Genomic DNA, 10,980 nt, shown 5'->3' on the forward strand with positions numbered 1-10,980 from the left:
TGTACCTGGGGGTGATATCTTTGTAATATAACACAAAGAAACAAAAAAATGAAAATTATTTCGAGAGAATTATCTAGAAGAGATATGGTTTGGAATATTTTTGCCAAGTCAAAAATCACAGCAGCTTTTTCAGGCATCTAAAATATTCCTTAAAAATAATAATAAATAAAAATAAACAAAAAATTCCTGAATGCACATGCAAATTGATATAATTAAATAGGAAGAGAAGGGGGTAGGGGGGCAACAGAGTGGAAACCTCTGAGGAAAGTTGAAGGGATCATGATAGTTCTAAAAGCAGACAAGGGAATGAATGTTAACCAAGACATTGTACAATAAAGGAAAGGCTCTCAACATAAGACATTCTCAAATGGTGGGTAAATCATAGCTTCGAGGGTCAGAAAGTAAATGTAGGCATACTGGTCCATCAGGCAAGAATTAATGTTTGGAATATGACCTTTTCAGTTGTGGATAATCGTATCATAAAAGGAATGTCAGAGAGATAAGACAGACCAAAATGTCTGAGATATTCCCTTTCTATTTTTGGTTGCCCCTCTATTAGCATTATTTATATAGAATAATGGTTAAAATTCCATTTTTGAAAAGCAAATATTTTAAAGCAAACTAATCAACCAAAAATATATAGAGTAAAAGGTCTAGACACCCATGAAATTGGAAAATTTCTGAAATATTTCATAAAGTCAAAGGATAAAGGGAAATATTGTCTTCAAATAATTAGACCTTGAATTAAAAAAAGACAAATATTTGTACATTCTTGAAGTTCTGCATATTTGGAAAAATAAGTATGGTGCCTTGTTATTTTTTCTTTTGTTACTTATGTTATGAAAAGTAAAAAAGGATTCTATTTTTATGAAATCAAATAATAAGGGTAATCCCAGTAAAATGTCATTCACAGTAACTGAAAAATATTTCAGTGTCAATTTTTAGGTTAAAAAATACATTTTGTAAAAAGAAAATGCAATATTGTAAAGCTTTGGGAGACAAATGACTCCATTTCTGTGTTTGGTTTTGGAGAAAACATTTCTAAATCTCATTTTTTTCTAAAGCTACTAGAACCATTTTATTAGCATTAAGTATTTAGGTTAAGACTGACTTAAATTTGCTAAATTAGGATATACCAAAATTCTAAGTGATTTTAAGAAAGAAGATTATGGTGATCTGGCAAAATATAAAATGATTTCCAATACAGTTTTTAAGTAAAATCCTTTAACATGTCAGTTTAAAAATGTTTTTAATTTTGGAGGTTGAAATAAGGGGGGGGGGGGAGAAAAAAGCAACGTCTTAGTGAATCTGTAGTCTCAGAGTAGCAAGGAGGGACTTTGTAGGTACTTGGGAAAATGTGAGGCTATCAGTTACACTTCTGATTTGACTTTTGAGCCTTTCTCATGAAGCCAGGGATATGTTAATGTCAAGAGAAGGCTATATAAAATGTTCAGAAAATTACTTGAAGAATAATAGTTGAGAAAAATGGATAGAAAAAAATAACTGCAATTTTTGCTGGGTTAAATGTTGGTTAAAGGTATTTTCAGAGGAAAATTTCAGGGGAGAGACAAAAATAAAAATTAGTAGTGAGCTAAAATTACAAATATATATATATACATATATATATTTACGTTGATAGAGCATTTGTGTGAGTTTCATGGAAAACTATTGAAGGTACATAAGTGAAAATAGAAATATTAGAGATATGCTTTCTTACTGTAGTGTTCCAGAGCAAAATATTGTTTAATAAAATAAATATTACTTTCTTAAAATTAGACATTTTGGTAAATGTTTAATAGAAAATAAATCCCTTCCATCAGTTTTTTTTTTAATTATTCTGATGGTATTTTCTCCTTCTGTCTTGTGGTTTGCAATACAGGTTGCATTTCTAATGTACTTTCAAAAAGCAGAATGTTTCTGTAAAAAAAAAAATCAGGTCTAGGCTCCATTTACTTTGTATTTCCATATGATTAAAAAATCAGTTGTTTTGCAGGAAATTTGGTCGTTTCAGAGTATGGATTTTAAAAAACAACAGATTATTGTTTGTCTAGTACTCAGTTGCACATTTGAACATGTGTTCAGTCTGTGGCCTGGCAACTTCTATTTGCAATGCCCTGATCCCCAAATGTGATCTCGGTTCCATTGCATTTAGACCTCTAAAAGAAATATTTGTTTGTAGTTGTTATTTTATCCTGATTTTTAATTAGGAGACCGAGAAGTTTTCTAAAGGAGGCTGGAAGTTAGGCTGCTTGGGGATAGATTCCCTTCCCCCCCTCCCCCAGCTCTTAGTGACAAGTCTCTGTATTTGTCAATTGCAGTTGCTAAGAAGCCTAAAAAAAAAAAAAGACAGAACAGCGGGGGGTCCCCGGTTGCCTTCTTGGGCCCCCAGAGAGGGAGCGGAGGGGAGGTTTTGTGTGGACACCACAGTTCTATTGGGGTTTGGGGGGAGGGTGGTATTTTTTAGAAATCAACTTTATTATGGGAGGAAGGCCTCTGGCTAACTTGGGGTTCCTCTACAGTAGGTGAATTTTGTGGGCTGGAGAGAAATGGGGGGCTATGGGGGACTTTTCTGGTGAGGGGGTAAGGGGATGGCTGGAGGGTCAGGGGTCAGCAGCCCTTGGGGATCTGGGATGGCCCCACAGCCTGGATCCCGAATTGCTAAGGAAGGCAGGGTGGGGAGGGGCGCTTGGCCGGCCTAGAGAGTGGGTGTGGGTGGAGGGCACCCCCAGGAGCGGCGAGGGCAGGAGCAGGGGGCTGAGGAGGGGGTTGGGGAGAGAAGGCCCAGCTCGTTGCCCGCCGGCCCGTGAAGGGTTAACGGCCCGGCGGCCCCGGTGCATTGTGGGACTTGTAGGCGCTAGGCATTGTGGGAGCTGTCGCAAAAGGCTGTCCACGTGCTTTCCGGTCATGGCTGCCGGCGTGAGGGTTCTGAGAGGCATCTCCGAGGCCTTCCTGGGCGCCCGGGCCGACTGAGGGATCGTCCTGGGCGGTTGGGAGCCGGCGTGACCCTGGGAACGGTCCGTGACTTCCTTGTGCCTCGGTTTCCCCGTCTGTCACGTGGCGGGGGTGGCCTCCGGGGCTGCTGAGGCGCCTTCGGTCCCCTTGTTCCCGTGGTCCTCCGCCCCCAGAGAGCCCTGCCTGCCTGGGCAGGAGCCGGGGCATCTTTACGCCTCCCACACGCTGCCCGGGGCAGGGGTCCGGGGGCTTCGCGGACGCGCTGGCTCAGGGCCCGGGACACAGCCGAGCACATCCCTGGACCGCGCGATGGTGCGGAAATGAAGATTTTGTTTATTTGGGCTGGGCTGGGGTGGGTGTGGGTGGGTTCTAGTCGAATGAGTTACATTGTAGCTATGCTAGACCCTAAAGTCAGGAAGACCTGCATTCAGCTTCTGAAGACAGATCGCACCTCGGATACTTAGTAGCAGGATGACCCTGGGCAAGTTGCTAACCTGTCTGCCTTCCTTACCCCGTTTGTAAAATGAAGTGATTGGACCCAATGGCCTTTAAGGCCCCCTTTACTTTAAACTTAGTGTTCTTAGTGGTTGTGGTCTAAATCCACCAGTATCTTCGTGGAACCGGTTGCTTGGGGTTGTGCAGTGTGTGTGTGTGTGTAGCTTTGCCTTGTAAAGCGAAAAAATAGCATGCTTCCATCTGCATTCAGACCCCGTCAGTTCTTTCTCTGGAGGTGGACAGCGTTTTTGCACCATGAGCCCTTTGGGATGGTCTTGGATTGTTGTACTGCAGAGATTAAGTTATTCACAGTTGAACACGGTGCAGTATTGATGTTACTCAGTGCAGTGTTTTCCTGGTTCTGCTCACTTCGAATCAGTTCGTGTAAGTGAGACGACTTACTAGACTAAGTCGGAGACCAGCAGCCAAGGTATGTCTTGGTGGAGTTTCCCTATTTGCCTTTCCCATGAAAACAGGGCCCAAAGAATAAGGAAATATCTGGTGCTTTGCAAGAACGTTTTATAGGTAGTCAAGGCCATCTCTCAGGGGCTTTTTGCTTCCGAGAACATTTGGAGAAGGAAAGTGAGGAAGACAGGATAACAAGGATAACTGATTTTAATGTTTATTTTGTCATATTGTGAAGGAAATGGGCAGAGCCCAATTTTTGCAAGTTAGTGGATACTCATGTTTAGCTTATCTGTGAGAGCAGATATCTGTATTTCACTTTGACACCATATTGATTGATGAGGATCTCAAATCTTCTGTAGCCTCTGGAGGTGCCTGTATGTGTCTCTGTGTGTCTGTGGATTAAGTGTAATCTAGACCAGAAAGGTATAGATGCCTCAAGAGTAGTGAGTTCCCTGACCCTGGGCATATACAAAAAAGCCCGGATGACCGTTGTCATTCTACAGTGACTCCCAAATCTTAGCTTCCATAACCCTGTGTATATTGGTTCATTATGTACTACATACGTATTTATGTGTATATACCTGTGATATATTGCTGCTTCTTTGCTCATAAATTCTACCTCATCTGACCTCCACATTCTTTATAATTTTATTAGGGCCTAATTTAAAACATCAAAACTCCTTAGAGTGTTATCAACTTTTTTTTAAAGTTTTATCCTTGAGAAAAATTGCTATCAGGAAATGGAGTGGTTTTGAATAGGCTAAGTGAAGTGGTAGGTTCACCAAAATAGTGCAAGGTACCATATAAGAGTGGTTTTGCAAGGCCATCACAATTGTCTGTTTCTAGGATATCTGCAAAGCAGTCATAAAGTTATTATTAAGAGCCTACTATATGCTAGATTAGAAATCATAGGAATGGGAAGAATTGATGTCCAGTTTGCTGGTGCTTATCAAGTGATATAAATTCTGTAAACTTTGGAGTGTTTTACCATTGTTTTTGTGGGTAAGGAGAGGGTACTGGACCTGCGAGTTCATTCCGTGTGTGGAAACTCCAGTGCCAATTAGCTCCTCTATCATTTGTGGTCCTATAATGGGAGTATCCTGGCCATATAATATGTGTCAGAAATACTGCAAGGCCCTCCCACACCATATTGCCTCTCTGCTTGTTTTTAAATAACATGATTTCTCAGTGTTTGGGGACATTAGTCTGTCCTGAAAATGTTTGTGGTGTGGTGTAGGGTGATGTGATGTCTTGTATCCTCTTGTTTTTCAACAAGATTTGTATGTAGAACCTGCTAACAGCCATGGTGTGTGAGAACTTGTGTATGTATGTGTAAGTAATGTCATTGGAAGTGGAGAGTATAGGTTGATAGACTGACGGATGAGGGAAAGGGTAATGAAAGTCCCTTTACCCCCAACCACTATCCTGGGAAGTTCATGTGTATCACCAGATGAGTTAGCGTGCTTAAAGTGCTTTGCAAACCTTAAAATGCTATGTAAATGTGGGTGATTGTTGTTACTAACTGAAACAGGGATATCTGAATGAGCTTGGGTTTTTGTGGTATGTGGGATAGTCCAATAGCTGCCAATATGTTGCTAGCATAAGCTGCAGTCATGTAGGTGGCCACATGGGACTTGCACAATGCATAGATGTATTTCAGATTCATATCCAACTATGGTGTCTAATTCATTTTTTAAAAGGTTTGTGAAAATTTTTCATTTTGAATAATATCTTGCTTGTGCTCACTATATTAAGTATAATAAACAATCAGTCCATTAAAAGGCCACTTAAGAGATGTGCATGATAAGAGTATGGGGCCTACTGAGATTTAGCTGAAATTGGAAATAATAGCCCTAATGGTTTTGAATGGACCTAAAGTTATTCTTTCTACTTGGACCAGGCCCACCTGGTGATTTGCAAATAGGCAGGTTTTTACTTCAGAATCATAACATATTCATATTGAGGCTTTTAATTACATTTTGTGACCATTTTAGTGCTATAATAAACTCTTTAGTTCAATCATTTCTTATTTCATTCATAGTATTTTACATTTCACAGCTGGGAAGGAATATTTAAAAAGCTTCTTGTCCAACTCCCCCTTCCCCGCCTTATTTGCTCTTCTCTTCCTTTGAGTATCTGTTTAGTTCCAGACCTTGAGTAGCAGTTATATTTTTGGACACTTTATTCTGGACATTTTAATAAGTTGTATTATGCTTGCTTTTTTTGGTCCACACATATGATATTACAGGTCACATTTACTTCAAATTTTTCTAAAATGTGAATAATAGGGTCGCACTTAAATGATAGTCATAATTGCAGTCTCACTTGTATAGTTCCAATTCTACAGATACTATTTCTATAGGGAAAAGTGGACTATGATTAACCTATTCTCTAATGTAAAAAGTAACAGTTTAGTCTGTAAATTACTCCAAGATTTCTGATTTTTGGCTTCCTACAGAGAATTGTACAATATGGAGAATAGGTTAGTAGTTATGATTTGGTTAAGAGTGATCTCATAGCCTTGAAAGGTGGGGGGGGGGGGCTTGGGAGATATTTTGTTGGCTTTTTCTTTTGAATTTACTAAGTTTTAATTGTTTCGTGACCTTTTAACTGCTGAATTAATTTCTTCTTGTAAGATAACTGCAGCAGCTACTGGTGGATTCTGTGTAATAGCATTTCTTTAGAGAACTGATTTCCTTGGGATTGTGGAGGTAGGCTTGTTGGAAGTCCCCTAGTCTAATTCCCTTGTTTTACAGATGAGGAAACGGCAGCCCAGAGAGGTTGTGACCTAGGCCTGGGATTTGAATTCTGGTCTTATGACTCTGAATCTAGTACTCTTTCTGTAAATTTGCTCTTTCCTGGACATCCTAAGGGGTGGGGGGGGGAGGAATCTGCTTTTCTGGGTGAAGGAGCAGCTTCAGAAGGAAGATTTTCCAAAAAATTATCAATGTTCTTGAGTAGTCTAGAGCAAGACTTCTTAAACTTATTTCACTTATGATCCTTCAGTGCTTCTCAGACTGTGTCTAAACACAGTTTAGAGAACCATGCTCCATTTTGTGTCAGCTTTCCTTGTGTCCTAAATTGCTTTTATCCCAGCAAAAATATTCCCTCAGAATTATTTTCCTCTGTATTAAAAGGCAGTTGAGCTGTGTATTAATTTTCTCTATCAAAAAATTCCACTATGTGGTTATATTTGATAAATGACCTTTCACCTTATCTTTCACTTCTTGACCATTTTCTGCTCCCCCTGCTGTCCCACACTCCTCTCCCTTTCTAGCTATTTTCTGTATTGTGTCTTACCATTAGAAGAATATAAGCTCCTTGAGGGCTTATGTTGAGGGCAAGGACTACCTTCCTTCCTTATACTTGTATTACCAGTACTTAGCACTGTACCTGACAAATTGTAAATACTTAATAAATGCTTTATTGTGCATATTGTTTTTGAAATCTTATGAAAGCAAAAAAAAAAAAAATCCTACAGCTTAAAATTGCAAAAACTGAATCTCACACCAAAATGACTACAAAAGATTAGAAATTTCCTGTGGGTGAAATACCCTTTTAAAGGTACTTGTACATCAATGGCTTTATTTGATTGTCCAACTTTGAAATCTACATTTCTGGAATTTAAACTTGCTAAGCATTTTTAAAGACTATCCAATAACAGTAGTGCTCCTTTGAAACATGTCTTTTTTATATTTTTTACAGGTAGATTAAACCCTATAAGATTGTTTAAATAAGGCTTTATGGACTTTTAAAAATTCAGCTGACAAAATGTCACTTGAATTTCTTTCTTTACTACTCTTGACTATTCCCCATTAGAACTGCAACCTAGAGTGTGATGTAGTAGGTGCTGGCCCTTAAAACTTGGAATCAGAAATTGTAGTAGAATCGAACCAGATATGTAATTACTATGTATAACTTAGTAAATAAATAAGTTTTGGAGAAGTTGCCTGAAATTCAAGTTCACTGACCTGCCCATATTCACACTGCTGCATTTGGGATTTGGATTTGTGTGTTCCTGAATCCCAAGTCCACCAGTCTTCATTACTGGGCTACATGCTTTCTCAGTGGAACGCGAGCTTCTTGAATAAGTCAGATACCATAAACAGTATGCCCCATCTTCTGAATTACATGAAATTTGCTTAATCAGTCAAGGGGCTTAGAATGTTTCCCGCTGCTTTTTTATTCTGTCCCACATATATACACTATAACATTAAAGTTTGCCAACAGCTCTCTCCCTTGCATTATAATTGAACGTTTCTGTTGAAAACTGGGGTAAAACCCTCAAAGTAAGTTTTATATTTTGTAGAGGACATGCTACAGAGCTCCATAAAATTAGAACAGTCATGCATACATGAAAACTAATAATTTTGAACCAGTGGGAGAATACAATAGATTTTTCCCATCTCGACTTTACATAAATAATGTTCAGTCATTATGACAGCTCTGCATACAGCTGTTTCCTTATTAAGAAATTTCTTTTTCAGTTAGAAATGAATTAAACTCATTTAAAAAAATTCTAGAAAATAATTTTCTTTCATTAAGAACTCAGGTTCCCCGAAAAGACTCAGTTCTTTTGACTATATATTTTGCCTCAGAACATTGCCTTTTTAAACCTCATTCTTGATTCATAGCATTTGATGTTATAATAGTTTCTTTATAGAACTCCATTTTTAAAAAGTCTGGGAAAACTATTGAATAAAAGATTGATAAATATTAGATTAAACATTCTAAGGAACTAAAATGTTTATGAAAGAAAACCTCATTTAGTGGCCTCAAACAGTTATCAAGGGAATTGGAGATGCTATTCATGTGCTAACTTGATGCACTGTGATTGATCAGAGTTCTCAAACCATTGAAAGTCTTGTGCTTATTTGGAGCTATGTCCAGAAGAGCACAAAGTGGTACGGTATCTACTCTTTGTCCTGCTGATACAACTATGAGGTATATACCCCAAAGAGATTAGAGAAAGAGAAAAAGTACTGACAGGTACAGAAAAATTCTCATGGTAGCCCTTTTGGTTCTAGCAATGAACTCGAAACTAAGGGAGTTACTGCCCTCTTTGTGTTTCTTACCATTTCCACCCTCCCCCTCCCATGTCTAAGATGTTGCCAAGGCCTTCTGGTTTCACCTTTACGCCTCTCAGATATGCCATTTTTTCTCCTGACACTGCTACCCCCTGGTACAGACCCTCATCTCCTCAGGCCTGGACTATTGGCATAGCTGCTGGTGGGTTTGCCAGCCTCAGGTCTGTCAGCGTGCCAGTCCATCTTCCATTCAGCCACTAATGTACCAGGATTTAATCATGTTACCCCCCTACTCAAATTCTACTGGCTCCCTGTTCTCTACAGGATCAAACATAAAATGCTCTGTTTGACATTCAAAGCCCTTTATAACCTGCCCTCTTCTACCTTTCCTTTCGTCTTAGATCTTTCTCTCTGACACCTACTCTTTGATCCAGTGATACTGGCCTCCTGGCAGTTCTTCAGACAAGACTCCATCTCCAGGCTCCAGGCATCTTCTCTGTCCCTCATACTTGTAATCCTCTGCCTCCTCTACTCCTAACTACTGACTACCTTGGTTTCCCTAAAGTCCCACCTCTTAAAGGAAACCTTTCCCAACTCCTCTTACTTTAGTGTCGTTCGTCTTTATTTATTTTCATGTTGTCTGTCCCCTATTAGGTTATAAAGTCCACAAGGTCAGGGAGTGTCGTCTTCTTCTTTTTGTTTCCACAGTGCTTAGTACAGAGCCTGGCACATAGTAGACACTTAATAAATGCTTATTGAATTGAAGGATACACATCCACTGGGGAATAGCTGAACAAATGAAATATGAATATGGTGCTATAAGAAATGCAAAAGAATTGGAGTCAGAGAAAATTGAGATTTATATGAATTGAGGCATACATGTGGGTATATATGAGAATAGTTTATACAAGGATAAAAACATAAAGAAAAATGATTTTGAAATTCTTAATGCTGTGGCCAACCACAGCCCCAAGAATCAATGATGAAACATGCTGCCCATCTCCTGATAGGAACATGGTGGACTAGAGATGTTGGACCAGACCTACATTTTTTGACGTAGGCAGTGTTGAGATTTGTTTTTGCTTAACTGTTAGTTTGCTACAAGGAAAGGTTTTTATGTGGTTGGGAGGGGGCAGAGAGGAGAGGGATAGTTATGCTCCCCCAAAATAAAAGCATCATTTGCTTTCAGAAAAACTGGGAAGGACTTGTATGAACTGATGCAAAGGTAAATGAACAGAACCAGAACATTGTACACAGTATCAGCAATGTTGTATGATGATCGACTATGAATGACTCAGCTCTTCTCAGCAACGTAATGATCCAAGATAAGTACAAAGGACTCACAACTGAAAATGCTATCCACATCCAGATGAAGATCCGATGGACTCTGAATGCAGATCGAAGCATGCTTTTTTCATTTACTGTATTCTTTCTTGTGTTTTTTTTGTTTCTTCTTTCATAACTTTGTCCAATGTGGAAATATTTTTATATGATAGCGCATGTATAAACTATATCAAACTGCCTACCATTTTCAGAAGAGGGGAGGGGAAGGAGGGAGGGAGAAGAATTTGGAACTCAAAATGTTGTAAATATGAATACTAAAAATTTTCTTAACCTGTAACTGGGAGAAAAAATAAAATACTGTTTATCCTGTGGTACATGTGGAGAAAAAGAAATTTTGAAAATAAACATAAGCAAAGATATGAACTAAGTGTTATCATTTGCAAATGACAGAAAAAAAGCATCATTAAAACTTTTTAAAAATACACAGAAGAAAATTCGAAAGGAGACACAGACAGGGCAGGTACTGAGGTATTGAAACAAACTTGTTGAATTTATTATATACTTTTTTTAAAAATCTAGAGATGTGCTGTCTTTTGTTTTGAAGATAGCAGTGCTGTCACGTGTGAAATACCCAAAGATGATGTCCAAGAACATAGTCCAGTGGGATAAAAGTGTTCTCTTGCTCCAGTACCCAAATTAATGAAAAGACCCAACTGTGTCTAAGAAATGTAAACTTTGGGAATAGTACCTACTCATTTGCCTCAACACGAAGCCTTGGCAGAATTAATAATGTTGCAAGTGGCATTGTCTACCT

At 38.8% G+C, this 10,980-nt stretch overlaps 1 long non-coding RNA gene across 1 annotated transcript; it reads left to right on the top strand.

Annotated features, from left to right (window-relative positions):
- The first annotated feature begins 2,862 nt into the window (after positions 1 to 2,862).
- On the top strand, positions 2,863 to 10,585 carry LOC138163847 (uncharacterized). Its single transcript, XR_011168939.1, has 2 exons — positions 2,863 to 3,264; positions 10,072 to 10,585. It is a non-coding gene; the product is annotated as an uncharacterized lncRNA (long non-coding RNA).
- Positions 10,586 to 10,980: the final 395 nt, after the last annotated feature.

The sequence above is a fragment of the Petaurus breviceps genome, unplaced genomic scaffold (assembly GCF_028583685.1).
Source record: "Petaurus breviceps papuanus isolate PSGF00001 unplaced genomic scaffold, PetGlider_PUasm1.0 188, whole genome shotgun sequence".
Lineage (NCBI taxonomy): Eukaryota > Metazoa > Chordata > Mammalia > Diprotodontia > Petauridae > Petaurus > Petaurus breviceps.